This window comes from Neopsephotus bourkii, unplaced genomic scaffold (genome assembly GCF_033783945.1).
Source record: "Neopsephotus bourkii isolate Nb327-2 ecotype Australia unplaced genomic scaffold, CSIRO-AGI_Nbou_v1 NB_1542, whole genome shotgun sequence".
In the NCBI taxonomy this organism is placed as follows: domain Eukaryota; kingdom Metazoa; phylum Chordata; class Aves; order Psittaciformes; family Psittacidae; genus Neopsephotus; species Neopsephotus bourkii.
In genome coordinates, this window is record NW_026902018.1 from 6,377,604 (window position 1) to 6,392,957 (window position 15,354).

Genomic DNA, 15,354 nt, shown 5'->3' on the forward strand with positions numbered 1-15,354 from the left:
CTTGTCTGTGCCAGAGGTTGGATTTCTTACACAGGAATGAGAGCAAGAGCTAAGATATTATATGTTTTGCAGAAACAAGAAACCGAAAAGGATGAATTCTCATCTTCTTCACACTCCTAAGTGTTTCTTTGGGATAATCCCAGTCTGAGTGTGTAGTTCAGTCTTAGTCTGGTTATTTCAAGATAGTAGTCAAAACCATGGAAGAATTATGCTTTTTCTCCTGCTCCAGTGACTCCCTGGAGCTGTGATCTGCCAGGTACTACAGACCCTGGGGTTCAGAGAGGTTTTAATCAAATGGTGTGAACCTTGTGGCTTTCTTGGGAGAAATGTCTTCACTGGTGACCCAGGGTTGATTGGGTTTGGGCTTGGTTTATGCCCAACACACTTCCAAGTTCAGCTTTGTCTAGTTTAAAATAAGCCATATTTGTTTAGAGTAGACGTGCTGATACATGAGGGGGTAGAGGATACAGAAAGCTGGTACAAAGAGAAACCCTGCAATGAGGGCACTGCCCCAGTGGGATTGTGGGGAGCGAGGGCAGAGAGAGGGAAACAGCCCACACAGCTAATTGAAAGTGCATCTTCCTGTCAGTCATGGGGCTTGCCCATCAATCATTCTGGCACCAACAGGATCTGACATCAGTAGGGAATTAAATAAACTCCTCTCTCTTTAGGGACCTGCTGATGGAAACCCGTAGGGGGGAAGTGAGCAGAGAAGAGCAGGAAGTGTGTGCGTGGGGGAGGAACAGTCTCAATTGTCCCCTGGGATGGTGCAAGTCTATGTCCTTCCTCTTTCTCACAGCAGCATGTACAGCTGAAGGGATTTTTCAATGAGTCCCCCAAAAGGTGAATTTAAAGCTGGTAACAGGCCAAGCTCACCTCAGTTTAAATAAACAAACTGCAATAACTATCCTACGGTGTATGCCCTGAGAGCTGAGTGATGCTCTGAATAGCTGAAAAATAGTTTTCACCCTTGGGTGAAATTAGTGTTATTGGACTACAATAACCGAGAGATGAATCTGGACCAGAGTGTCAGAGCAAAACACTGGGAAGAGAAAGTGAACTAGAGCAGAGGGTTAGCAGCTGAGGCCCTGTTTTTTATCTTGCTGTGAATCTGTCTTTACAGTGAATTATAATGGGACGTGAATTAAGATATTGCAGATTGGACCTGGCTGAAATTAGGGGTTCAGTGCAGATAAAGTGACTCGTATTTCCATTAACAGGGCTGAAGTGGGTAAGTGTTAGTGTGCATGCACGTGCGCTTGTGTGGAGGGCCACAGAGCAGCTGGAAACCATTCCAGGCACTGACAAGTCCCCTAATGGACCTCTACTGACATGGAGTGGCTTTGGTTTCAGGAAAGCCAAAGGGAACCTGTCACTAATTAGACACACAGCTAATTAACGAGAAGCAAACAAAGAGCAGCAGCTTGTGTTTTGGGAAAGCTCAGCTTTAGTAGCCAAGGACGTCTGCTCCTCCCTTTCAAACCATTTTAAAAACAAACAAAGCGGGGGAGACTTGCATTTCAAAGCAGTGCAAACATTGCCAACCTCAGAAAGCCTTCCAGAAGGGATGCCCAAGAGTGGGATTTAGCAGTGAAAGGAAAAAGGGCTCTCTAGGTATAATGAGACCTTCCCTGTCCCTTGACCAGAGCCCTCTGAATCCCCAGTGTGTGTCTCTTATCTATTAGCTTTTAATTTTTCTTTCTCCAAATAAACACTTCTGTTAAAATTTTGGGTGGGTTGATGAGGAAGAAAAGCAGGTGTGGAAACACAAACTACCATTTTGTGCTTTGATGTTTCCCAGGTCTTAGAGGTTTGTGTTATTTCAGTTTAAAAATCTATATTGTGCATTGTTTTTATTGATGTTGTATGCTGCTTTACTGTTGGAGGATTGGCTAGAAGGGCAGCTCAGTAACATAAGTAAGTAAAAATTACCTGGACCGCGTAAACAGATGCTGCAGAGTGGATGAGGCTCTGTTTGAGTGCTAGTGACTTTAATATAAGTGTGCTTTCAGCCCAGAAGGAATCCAAAGCTGTAATCCCAGTTATGAGTCCTTCAGTGACCCTGAGACAGCTTGCTGAGGGTCTGATCCTCCAGTGAGCCGTGACAGGGTCCCAGGTCCTGCTCAGAACAATCATTTTGCCTGCCTCCAAGTACGGCAGTACTAGCAGGATTCATTAACTGAGGTTTGCAAAGTACTTTGAACATGAAACACGTTCAGGATGCCAAGTTATGTGATTATTTGGTGTATTTCCTAGAGCCATGTATGTAATTAAGGGAGAATCTCAGCTTTCAGAAACCAAGGCAGCTTCTAACCCTCCTCGTCACAGAAAAAAAGTAATCTGGAAAGCAGGACTGAAGGCTCAGAAATTACAAGGCAAATTTAAAAGAAAACAACAACCCAAAAAGCTATGCTATCGTCATACCAATTTCATGGTTTGGGGGACTAACTCATCCAATTGAGTGCTTGGGTTTGAGACTATATGACTGTGTTTTAAATATTTCTTAAAATAAAATGCAGTATTAACCTTCTTGTGCATTCAATATAGAAATTATTTAGTCTAGTAATGGAACTGTCTAATGTGGAAGCGTAACACAGCATTTATCCTCAGATTAGCCTATCAGCATAGCTTTGGCTGTTTTCTTCCTTCATTTTGGAGGAAGGACTGTGTTCCTGCTTAGGGAAAAGCCTGGGAGTTACAGGTTTAGCCCCAGTGCTGTCAATGGCTTCCTGGATAAGCATCCTGTGGTCCTGCTGGGATCACAGTCCCTAACCCCACAGGGGTGGGAACAGGCATCAGCTCTCTTCCAGACTGTGGTGTGGAGTGAAGGATATCTCCATGCTTCCATGGGATGCTGCAGTGTTTAGCTCATGAGTGCTTTTAAAGCACTCTAACCTCCTTGACCAGAAGGAGTTACCAGAGCACCTGGTGTTACACTGTAGTAGTAGATCACCACTTGCACTTAGGTATTTTTTTTCAGCACTCATCTGTATATACTTTTGTATAAGGCAAATAATGGCCTTATACTTTTGTATAAGGCAAAGGGTGCTTATTGTTGTCAAAGGACCTGCTCAAAGAAGCAGCAAATACACAGCAGGATTCCTTCTAATGTCATTTTGGCTCAGGTCTCAAATATGTATCAGTAATTAAAAAAAAAAAAAAGTAAAAAGGGAGAAAAGAAGGCAATGGCTTCAGGTTACAACAAGTAAGGAGCATATCAGCTTTTCCAGACACAGACTGATTTTGCTGTGCTTCTCCCCATAAATATCCTTAGCTTCTGTGAAAAAGCTGTTGGAAGCAAATACACAAAGCACTTCATAAAGAACACATTATGTGGCACTTCAATTTCTCTTTGTGGGATGCTACTGAGCTGTTTTATTATTGAGACACTGCAAAAACCCAGCAAGGTATAAAGCAGGTTAAGAAGATAATGATAAGTTTCTGTCCAGCCAGCACACACTGACTGAGGGCTGTTTCAGATGGCATCAGGTTTCTTTAGCCTCCTCAGAGCTTGAAAATGTGCCCTTGATTTCAGCCCACAGGAACGTGGGCTTGTGCTGCTTTATTGTCTAATGGATTTTTCACTTGATCTCCTCATGCAAACACGTTCAGCATGTGCTAGGGTCACTTAGAGAAAACTGAACCCCACTCATGTTCTTAGAGTGTAATCCCTTGATATTGATTACTGTGTTGCACAGGGGCAACAGGTAACAAAATCCATGCGGGTTCAGACTGGCAGCTGATCGTCCCACACACACACAGTTCAGCTGGTGAGCTCTTTGCAGAGCCTGCTTTGCCTAATCACTAACCACTGGCATATGAAACACATAAATATGTTGGAACAGAAATACCAGGCTGCAGCAGTTGTTCACATGAAGTGAACAGATGCAATGGAGGATTTTACTATGGACTGTGTTCCTCTCCAGATTTATCTTGTAGGCAGATCAGGTTTATCTTTTACCAGCTCAGGGTAACCTTTAAGCCAGAGCATGAGAAAAGTATTTTGTGAAATAAAGGCAAGCAACTAATTATAAAGTGTAAAGGAAAGTGATCTAATAATTTGTAAAACCAACTTTCCAATGACCAGAACAGCTCTGTGATTGGATTTTACATGTGGTTAGGCCCTTGTCTTCTGTTTCCTGACATATTTTTTTTTTGGCTCATTGGAAGCCTCATTCTTCTGTGTAGCTTTTGGGGACTATGCAATATTAATTTGTAATTCAAGTGATTTGTGGGGGATACATTATATACTTTGGTCTGAAGGGAGCTAGGCATCTCAGGCACTGTTGTAGCCTGAGGCTGATTTCTAAATATAAAGTATCCTGACATGATCTGTAATGTTTGAATGTCTCCTTGGTTCAGTTTAATGGGAGCTCAAATGCTGGCAGTGTGAAACACAGGAAAATGGACTAATGGGAACCCTTACGAACACTTGAGTCAAGATGAGTGACTGCTTAAAAGTATGGTCTAGTACTTGGTGATTGCTGGGCTATAAAGGGGCATCTTGAGGGGGGAAGGAGGGGAGATGCCAACTGGCTTTTTACTCTGCCTCCAAATATAGCAAGTGCAGATTTTGCACCTAGATGGTAGAGCTGCACATACAATACCGCTTATGCAATAACCATGCACTAGAGTATGAAGGTACAACCCAGGATACTTATGGGAAATGTGTCCCTTAAGATCACGATATCATGTTACTCACAATAACAAAAATATTAAATTGGAGATTTGTTCTCAGTTCATCTTACATGAAGCATTTGCCAGTTCTCAGCTCTTTGATAATTAAGAGTATTTCGATTGAGACCCACATGAACCCCTTAAATGAGCCTGTGATTTCTAAAAGCTGTGTTCCCAGCAAAATAACTCCACTGATTCTGGCACTCTCATTCCCAAGCAGGCACTCAGAGACTGTCTTTTTTGTTGTTGTTGTTGGTTTGGTTTGCTGCTTTTTTTCCACAGCATTTTTATTTGGAGTTGTTTTGGCATGAATTCCAAAGTTGAATGCATCAGTATCCCGAGGCTATCTTGAGGAACTGATCTAAGAGGCATCTTTACACTCGCCCTAAAAGGTTGGAGACGGTATGTGCTGTTAGCTCATTTAAGACCTACAGGTTTGTAATAGACTTGTACTTACAGGTCACTCAGGATCCCCTACTAGCTAGTGAAAAAATGACCTTGGCTGTAATGCCAAATGCTGCTGAGAATCATTATATCCATGAGGATATTCATGACTTGCACTTTAAAATTGCGGTTTTGTCTGGGACAAGATAGTCTCAGGGACAACTGTGTTTGAATAGTGAAGAAATCAAAATCTAACACACTGCAGAGGTTTATATCGATGGCATTTAAAACATGTTGCTGGCAGATGATATGTTGTTGCTAAGGGTATGACAGATTTGTTATTAGTTATTATTTCATTATTAGCTTTATCTAGTTCTTCACTCAGTTCTGTTGTATTATTGAAAATGTGTATCTTCATCCAGACTTAAAGTTTCCACCTCTTCTCCAATTTGGAGAGATAATGAATTAAGACGATGTTTGTTAGTTGGTTAACCTAGAGCTGTTTAAAAACCCATTTGTGAGGATGCTTAAGGAGGAGAGTGGTAAGTCACCAGCCAGCTGCCCAGCTCAGCTCCCCCAGTATAAAGACGGACTGATTACATCAGCCCCCATCTTTCAGCTGACCAATTACTTTTAGAAACCAGCATCTGCAGAGCAGGGAACTCTCCATTTTCTTGGGAAAAAAAAAAAAAAAAACAACCCAAAAAACTCATTAATCTGGATTTTAGAGAGAAATTGTGCTGCGTTTTACAGTTTCCTGAGCAGAGCAGACATAGAACATTCCATTAGATTTTTCTCCTGCTTGAGATATATTCAAGGTGGTAAATGTACACTGGCAGTGTTGCAAATGAAGGCTTTGCATAGCTGTGCATGTTCCCCTTCTCCCTACCTCTTTCAAGCTTCAACAGATGTGAAGCTTGAAAATCTCAGATCCAGGAGCTTTTACATGAGAGCGGCCAGATCTCTGGACATTTGCAAACTCTCATTTGTGAAGCTGCAGTGATATTTAGAGGCTGCTTCTTTCATAGTTTGGCTCCCCAGTCCCCAAATATTGTTTTTCATATTGTATGCTAATAGCCATAGTTGGGGTCATGGATTATAGGAATTTAAGCTGCCACCTTATAAAATGTTAGAAGAATCCAGTGGGATATTCAGAACATGAGTGAATTTGAGCCAGCTGGAAACAGAATACAGGAGGTGGATTTTCTCCTGGAGGGATACTAATAATTCCTGGTAAAGATCAAAATGAAGGACAGTTGGGTTGGTTTTGGAAGGCAGTTGGCTATGCATGAAGAGAATCCCTCTTCAGCCACAGCTTGACATAAGGAGGTTTTTCACTTTTGTAGTGGAGATCCTCTTTCCTGTTTGCCACCTGGGGGAGTGTATTTGCAGGCATGTGCTCTTGCTAGGGCATGCCACCAGGCACAGAGAGAACTGTGCGTAATGACCAGACACACCATTCAAATGCTACAGTTGCTTAGTCTGACAAGACAAGCAGAGCTGGGAGAGGGGGGATCCCAGAACTGGCAGACAGCACAGTGACCCTCTTCTCTCCTGGGGTAACCAGTACCCCCCAGGAGTCCAACACTGCCTCTGTATTGCATTCTGTTGCACCTCTGTGCCACATGAGCTTGCCTATGTAGCAGCTGACAACCCAAACATAAAGGTTAGAAGAGCCCTGGACCAGTTATTCCCAGCTCCACTTCAGTCTTGCAACAGCCCTGAATTACCTGTAAACTAAAGCTGCAACAGTCACCAAACTCTGAGGCAGAAGACTGCCATTGGTGCAGGGGCTCAAGATCATTCAAACCTGACAGCTAAAAAACTTCATTCACTGGTACAGCACAGCAGTGTGTTTGGGCATGAGCTTAGCTTTGGCATTGTCCTCAGAGGGACATCATGTGCTGAAGCACTTTTCTGAACTGATGCCAAAGGATAGCAAAATGGTTGTACCACATGCACCAGTGCATTAGAAAAATGGTTTTAGTAGATGGGCAGGGATGGGAAGTCTGTGAAGCTTTTCATAAACTTTAATCAGTAACAGGGTGGGGAAAGGAAGAACACTTGAATATTTTTTACATTAGCTTAAGTAAAAATGTGTGAATTGATTAGATTCCTAACAGAATGATAGCCGAGTTTGCTGCTGTATCTCCAATGTTTGCCAAGCAATCTCTATGGCAGCAAATACAGCAGAACTGCTGTCAGGAGTGAGCATGCACATAGTCTGGGTAAGGAAATTTCAGATAGGCAGGATTTGCTATGAAAATATTCACCGTGAACAATGTCAGGAGACTGGAACACTGAGGATCTTTCTGCTTCTCTTAAAAAGTTGTAGAAACCCTTTTCTTACAGGGATGAGAAAGATCGAAGTGCTTAGTTGTCTACTGCTGCCCACTGTGCTTTAAACATGCCAACCAACCTTAGCTCATTTATCTTCCTGGCCTGAGAATTTCTCTAATGAAATAAGTAACTGAAGCTCACTAGGTTACTTATAAGGAAAGGGAGGGACAAAGATGAAGAAGACATTCCCAGCAACTGTGTTGCTTTGGGTTCGATCATTTTTCTTCTCTATTACCCTGATCCCTAGTGCACATTGTATATGTCTACAGGATACATTAAACTACCTCCTCTTTGCATGCAGTGTGCCTCCAGGAGGCTGCAAACCATGCAGGTGCTTTTGATGCATTTTCTGTGTAGGTCTTTAGTACATATATGAGAGGAGTCATTGCACTCTGCTGCTTTTTCTTTTCCTTCAGTGAGTCTACTCTGAGGTATCCATGATGCCTCAGGATGGCAGTAATTCCAGTGCACTGAAATTCACTTTATTCCTCTTCCTGCTGCTGGTTGCCTCTTAGCTAGCTGTGCAGACACTACCAGAGAGATCTATCAAAAGTCTTTTTATCCTATACTACTCCTTAATGCCCCTGCATCTTGCTAAACACGCATTATGGTCTTCTCAGCAAACCAGTAATTTAAAAAAGAACTTGCTGGGGTGCATGTGTTTCCTTCTGCCGTCTGATGAATGTCGGGCTACCACCTAGTGTTTCCATCCAGAATATCAGGGCATGTGGAGCGCCATGTGTTTCTTCTCCCTCAGTATCTCTGTGTGGCAGATACTGCTCTAAAGAGGTTCACAAAAGAAGTAGGTCTCTTACACTTCTGCCACTTTCCTTCAAAGAATTCAGAGCTGCAGCCAGACATGATTCAGTAACCCTTCATTTTCACCAGCTTCCCCATTTTGATCAGATCACCAGAGTTTTATGTACATTCAGGTATATTTAGACGATCTGTTGGGCTGGTTAATGTAAGGCAAATGCCAAACACTTGGATATTTATTATGATGTCCTGGTTATTTCTGAACCTTCAAAATACCTGGTGATCCCATGGGTTGTGTTAGCCCCAGAATCTAGTTGCCCTGCAGCTAAACAAATGTATCACAACCTACCTGTCAAGTACAGCACATGCTTCATCAGTGTATAGTGTCCAAGTGCTTACAGAAATCACCTGTTTGCTTATTACTCTTGAGAAGGTACTGTCAGAAGATTTGCTCAGCATTGTCACTCAGTTAAAGGGAGAGTGGTCAGTTGTCTTTATGAGAAAAGGACCTAATTTCAAACATGTAAGTTTCTCTAAGTTGCCAAATCCCGTTTGGATTTCTGAGGCAGTGGGATGATTATGCGACAAGGAGGATTTCCAGTTCTGTTGCAGAAGGCTTTTTGCCAATTTTTCAAAGCCTTAAGAGAAAATTTTTTGCAGGGGCTTGGTAAGAAAATGTTCTTTATTGTTTCAACATGTCCTGGGACAAATAGAAACTGGTCCTGAGGCAAGACAGTATTCAGAATTAAATTAATTCTCTTAAATATGTTATTCCAAGATACTGTTGATATTGACGTGTTTCCCAAAACGTGCGTGGTACTGTGTGTCCCCTTCTTCAAATGATATTGCCTTATTCAGTTGATTGGAAATGTGAGTAGATTAATTTTATCTTAATTTTATTCCCTTCAGAGGTAGTATATCCTATAAAATTGGTACTTATTCTGCTCAGTATGTTTTGCAAGTTTGGATTTACCCTGCCCCATACACCAATACGTTATTATTTTTGGAGTGCAGAGCATTAATGCATTAATGCATGAATGCAAAGTAACATGTCACAGTGGATCCTTGGTTTTACCAGTGTGTGGAAGGAGACAGACCTTGCCCTCTAGCTTGTAACTGGAGATGGACATCTTTGAAAACATTCTGGGGCTGCTTCCTCCTGCTCCCACTCTGGTGTTATGACACCACATGCTTTTCCATGCAGAAGGTGGAATTGCCATGTCCAGGTTGGACACGGCTTCAGAAAGACTGATTTGGTTATAATCTCAAAGGAAGTCTGAAAAGCAGAGCTGAGACATAAGCTTGGAGCTTGTGCCTTAACCATGCTGTTTCAGTAGGTCAATAGCTGAGGTGCAGGACAGGATCCTGACAGATGAATGACTTGCTAAAGGCAAGAGGTCAGGGGCAGGGGGAGATTACAAGTCTCCCTGGTTGGTTGAGAGTGCCTGATGCACCATTTTACACATCCTCCTGGGAAGCAGCGTTTGTGGTACAAAAATCACCTGGGGCTTAGCACCACTTGCCAGTTAATCTCTGCCCTGTGTGTGTGCAGCTGGGATTCCTCAAAAGCACAGTGCACTGAGGAACCCAGGGTTCTGCCAGTGTATGGGAGGGAAAAACACACAGATACCTGGGAAGGGAGAAGAGGTGTCTGAAGAAGCAAGAAGGCTGGGAAGTTTCCAGGAGGCAGTTCCGGGCTTGCTAACAAGTATTCTCCAATGTGCCAAATAGCTCTGCAGAGGTCTATGGTTGCAGGAAGGGCTGCTAACAGATGTGGCTTATGGCTCTATTCACCTGTGATGCACAAACGTGGTACGAGGTGCTACTTTGTAAACTGGATTACAGGATTGGGAAGATTTGTTTGTTGTGCATTGCCAAGTCCTGGCTGTTCCTTCTCATTGCCTGCAGCAGGGAAACTGCTCTGTGGGGACAGTGGAGTCAACTACGGGGGTCCTCACCACCATGAAGCGTTGAATCCTGACCCACCTGTGGGTGACAGCCTGGCAGGATGAGGTGATGGGATGGAGAGACATAGGTCTGTGATCTCCACAGTCTGTCCAGAAGGATGCTGCTCTCTGGAAGGGCATTTGCAGATTTATGGAGCTAGATAAGCATCGGTGAAGATGAGTAACGATGCCACACAAGATGAAGGAAAACTGCTTCCAGGAATGAGTTGTAAGGAAAACACTGAAAATAGTGTCAGCAATAGTGTCTATTCCAGCCCTGTAGGTATCTGGCAATAAAAATTTATTGATTAGCTGACATTCTTGCTAACAGATGCTAACAAAGACAGCCTGTACTAAGCTGATTTTTTTTATACGAATCATGGCTTGTGCATTGAAGACTGCTGGAAAGAAATTCCTAAAGCCTAAGCTCACTGCAGACAGGAACCATATAGCTTCTTGTTGCTGTGTACCTCACTCATGTCTGTGCACCAGGCATAGCAGGTCTGCTTCTCTGGGCACAGCTGGGGTTTTAGGTAGAAATCAGAGAGGAAAATGAAGACAAGAGGATTGCAACTTCCCTCCTGTCCTATGGCTCACTGCAGCACATTAGCTCTGCTATGCAGAAGTGTTCATGCAGCTACTTCAGTTCAGATTTTGGCTATATTAATTTCTGGGTGAATATAGATAAAAAGCTCCAGCAGAGATGTTTGGTCTCTGTTACTTCTTTCATAGAAATCAGGACCTTGATATTAAGACACAATTCCCTGTCCAAATTCTGAATTTTGCAGCCATATTCTGCAGTGATTCTTCAAATTAAATCCCTACTGAAGTAAATTTTTACCCAGTCAAGGGGTGGAGAAATGCTTTACTCTGATTCGTGGCAGCAGAACATCTTAATCCCGGCTGCTCAGCTGGTATTAATGCCAGTCTTTCAGTGCATTCACTAACATTTTGACTTTAATTCCTTTGAGGTATCTGTCTCTCAGATGCCTGAAGTAAAAGCCCAATCCCTGCGTTAGGTGGGCTTCTCCTGTTTTGTGGACTTGCTGAGAAAAGCAGTTCTTTATGGGGAAACAAATCAAAGCTTCTTTCTTGCCAGGTGTAGATGAATTGGATGGGTAGAGAAAAGTGGCTTTTTAATGCAGAGGCGTGTGTTAGCTTAAACAAACAAACAAGAAAAAGAACAACTAAATCTGGGCATGAATTATAGCCTGCCTCAGATTTCAGCGTGTCACAGTTTGAATTGAGCTGGAGTACCTATGGCTTTTTTTTAAATTGCATTTGAACAAAAGTAAATAGAAAGAGAAAGAAACCAGGACAGCAAAAGCCTGCAGGAAATTCCTCTACTGTAAACAAAGTCACCTTATGATTGATGTGAATGTACAGCCCCTTGTAAACATGTCTGTTTACTTGCAGGAAACCAGAAAGAACCCACATTGGGCGCTGCTGATTTTATCTAGCTTTGCCTAAATGCTTTTGGCTTCCAGTAGTCACTCCAGAGGGAGCACAGGAGTGATGGCTGCTCCCTGGAAAACTTGAGTCTACTGTACTTAAAAATCGGTGCCAAATACTGCAGATAGGGAGATCTGCACAGGAAGGATTGATAAGAGCAATTTGTGGCTATCCTGAACCTCAGCAGTGAAAGATTATTAATAGCTGATATGAAGCATTAATCCTCTGTGAAGGAGCTCTAGTTTTCAGTGCACCTAAGTAAGGGTATTTTGTACCTCCAAAAAGATAGTACTAACCCTAGTCCTACACCCGGAAGTTCCTATAGGCTTCCACTGAAAAGTCATTGTTCTAATAAAGGTTGTCAGTGCTGAGGTTGATGAATTTTGTGTTGATGGAAAATGCTGTAATTATTAGTGGGACATGTTTTTATTTAAAGGCTTGGTTATAGCTGAGAGTGAAATCCTGGCCATGGGAAATTGGTCACAGTCTTTAAGGGGGCTGCAAGTCATGGCAAGCAAATCTGGATTTTTCTAATGGATATATCAGAGAAATGATGGGAAACTGTGAATTGTCTCCCGCAGAAGATGTGGTGTGGCTACTGCAGAGCAGCCTTGCATTATGGAGATCTCAAGTTCATTACTTGGGTGATTTGGTCTTGATCATTGCCAGTTGGTTGTAATCTGTCTCCCAGGAGTGACTGCATTTCAGGGTTCCTCCCAAAGACCTTGTTCTGTCTTCACGTGGGCAGAGGTCTCACTGTTTTGCAAAGGGTTTTTTTTAACTTGCATAAAAAATGCAGTTTTGAGACACTGAATGCTGCAGTTGCCACTAGCAAAATGCATCAAAATCTGCAGATCTGTTCCCATGAGAAAATATTACATGTGGGATTGTTTGCAAAAGCGTGCCTCTGGTGTGTAAATTGCTTTGCCATAGAGTGTTATATAGGGGGGAAATAAGGAGGGAAATATTTTTTCTTTTGAGCCTATGGATTTGGAATTTGAAAGCAGCTTTTCAAGTATTTTAGGCCACCAATCATTTAGTACCACAAGGGATCTAGCAACGTATTGGCATCTCTGCCTTCGCATATATACCTTTTCAATGAAATATATTAATGTGCATGGCACTGCTCCCAGGCAGTGTTAGTCACCAGTTCATTTCTGCATTGTGCTACCACACAAGAACCACTGCATGAAAGGGGGTTCCTGTGTTATCATTTTCCTGAGCTGAGTAAAACCCAAAATATGAAGTTGGGAAAGGGGGATTGAGGTACAACAGGCAGAGCTTGAGCCTTGCCTGAGCCACATACTTAAGCACACATTTAGTTTAAGCTCAGGAATGGTCCCCCAACTTTGCCTGGTCAACTGGGAAGTCACATTTGCCAATTTGTTACAGACCTCTACTGTATCCCCCTGTCCTTGTCTGCTTTCCAGGTGAACAGTCCTCTTTCTTTAGTCTTGCCTTATGTGGAAGCTATTTTCTGTTCATCCTTACTGGCATTTGCTGTACGTTTCCTGGGTCTCTTGTACCCCTTTAGAAGGAATGAACAGCACAGGGCAGTGGTCAAGGCTCATGTCTGTTCTGTTCTCTGTTCATTTCCTATCAATTTCTAACATTATTGGTTTTGTGGGGTTTTTTTAACCAGGGACAAATACTGAGTTGATGTCTTCAGTGCACCACGCCCAGGGATTTCTGAATCTCTTGTTAAAAGTCAGTGGTAATACCTAGCCCAGACATATCAAAGGGTTTATGGAGTTCCTCCACACGTACGTTACTTTGTAGTAATTGAAATGTAATTCAATCTGGTACTTCCATACTTAGTTGTTTGTGATCTCACTATACTGCATCACCCTCAGTTTCAGATTTGACAATCTTAAGTGATTTGGAATCAACTGCGAATGTCATTTTATTAATCATCCCTTTCCCGCACTGTTATGGATGAGTTGCACATGAGAGATGTCAGGACAGGCCTTTGGAACAGGCTTAGCAATCCTGTTCTGCTGTAATAAATGGATTTCCTTTCTTTTAACAAAATCTACAAGAGATTGTTCCTTCTCCCACCATGACACATCGGGAATCTTTGGTAAGGGACCTTCTTGAAAGTTTTTCTTTGAAGAAGCCCCAAACATTTAAACAACATCAGCTAGATCATCCTTACCCATATACACAGCAAATCCTTCGAGAGCTCTAAGGGATCAGTTGTACCATTATCCTATATTTACTCATGCAGTAAGTCTGTTCCTTAGCATATTTTCCACTCATTTCCTCAGTAAAAAGAAGTATAAGTACTCAAGTTCCAGGATCGCCCATAACTATGTCTTTTAGTGAGCCAACATTTATGATGCCCACAAATTTAGTTCTAGATCTTAATGAAATCTGACTTCTTCCCACTCTTTGTGAAGAGGATTGGTGTCCCCCTGCAATTGTGCTTTCTATTTTTGCACTTTTTGCATAATCAGCATCATCATCTTAATGGGACGCTTGAGAGACCAGTCCTAATCATTCCTATGTAGAAGTAGTAATGCTTATAGACTCACTTAAGAGAAGAACAGAATTGGCTTCAAAGTTGCAGCTTTATAAGGGAAGTGCAAAGCCTGAATATTCACTCTGAGACATCTGCCAGGCACAGAAGCCACAACAGCCATCTCTGGTTCCCCTCAGGATAATGCCAGCTGTGAAATCCTTGCAGTGCTGAAGGTAGTATCGGCAAGAGTAATGAGCTGAAAGTAAAAGGGGTATTTGGGTAAATAAAGGGAAAGTATAACATGTCACAGTATAGACAGGTAGACATGTTAGCTGAATGAATAGCTGTCTAGAGGCTGATAGAAATTTCCCTATTTAGAAGAGACCTGAAGTCAAGGTATGTAGGTAAGTTCGCGTTCTGCTCTGAGGCAGAGCCGTGTCCTCTGAGCAGTAGCGCATTGATTCTGTGGCAGTGCTGTTCCAGAGGCAGCAGCCTCACTTACTCAGAAGTATGTCATTTTCTGACAACCAGTGTAGCTGACAAACCTTCTACATCTTTAATCATGTGGTCTTTTGGTTTGTTAAGATAGAGAGGACAGAACAAGAAGACAATTTATGCCAGACTGACAACAAGCATTGCCTCATGTGGGTGGTTTCATACCTTGGAGGCCAATCCCTCAACTTTCTGACTTGTTTGCCCCTTTCTTTATTTCTGATGGGAAAACAACCCAGAAGGATGTAAATCATGATGCAAGGCTCTGCACACCATGTAAAGTAAGAAACTGGAGCAAAAAAGGGCTGCCACATGCATGCTAAGAGAAAGGGAGAGACAGCAGAATGAGTTTCTTTTTAATAAATTTGACACAGAGGCTGGGAGCGTGTTTACAAAACCCTGACTGAGAGTAGAGGAGGGTTTGTGTCTTTGTTTTTTTAAAGTGCAAAATCAGGGCTGGTTTATTGGACCCATGGGATTGGACAGTGTGTAGAAGGCCACCCATCTGGAAACCAGCTGATCACTGCTCAAACTTTCTTCCCAGGCTCCATCTCTCCTCTGACAGGGTGCTGGGTTTTTATGAGAGGCCGACAGCAAGGCTTTTACAGACCATAACTCCTTGTCTCAACAAAAATTGCTATAAATTAGCAGAAGAAAGGACCTGAGGGGATTGTCCCAATCTGGCTAGGGGTCCCAAGTCCAAAGTCAGCAATTTTAACAGAATAATCTTGAGTTTTCAAATCACTTGTGTCTGGAAATATCTTTTATGGGAAATGGGTGAGTGGGAGGTAGGAGACAGTGAAATGGAAGCATAGAGTGAGAGGAGGTTATTTCTAGATGGTGAAA

At 42.5% G+C, this 15,354-nt stretch overlaps 1 protein-coding gene across 1 annotated transcript in view; it reads left to right on the forward strand.

Moving 5' to 3' along the window:
* TBX1 (T-box transcription factor 1) overlaps positions 1 to 15,354 on the forward strand; it is a 163,543-nt gene that overhangs the window by 19,460 nt on the left and 128,729 nt on the right. The window lies entirely within an intron of this gene.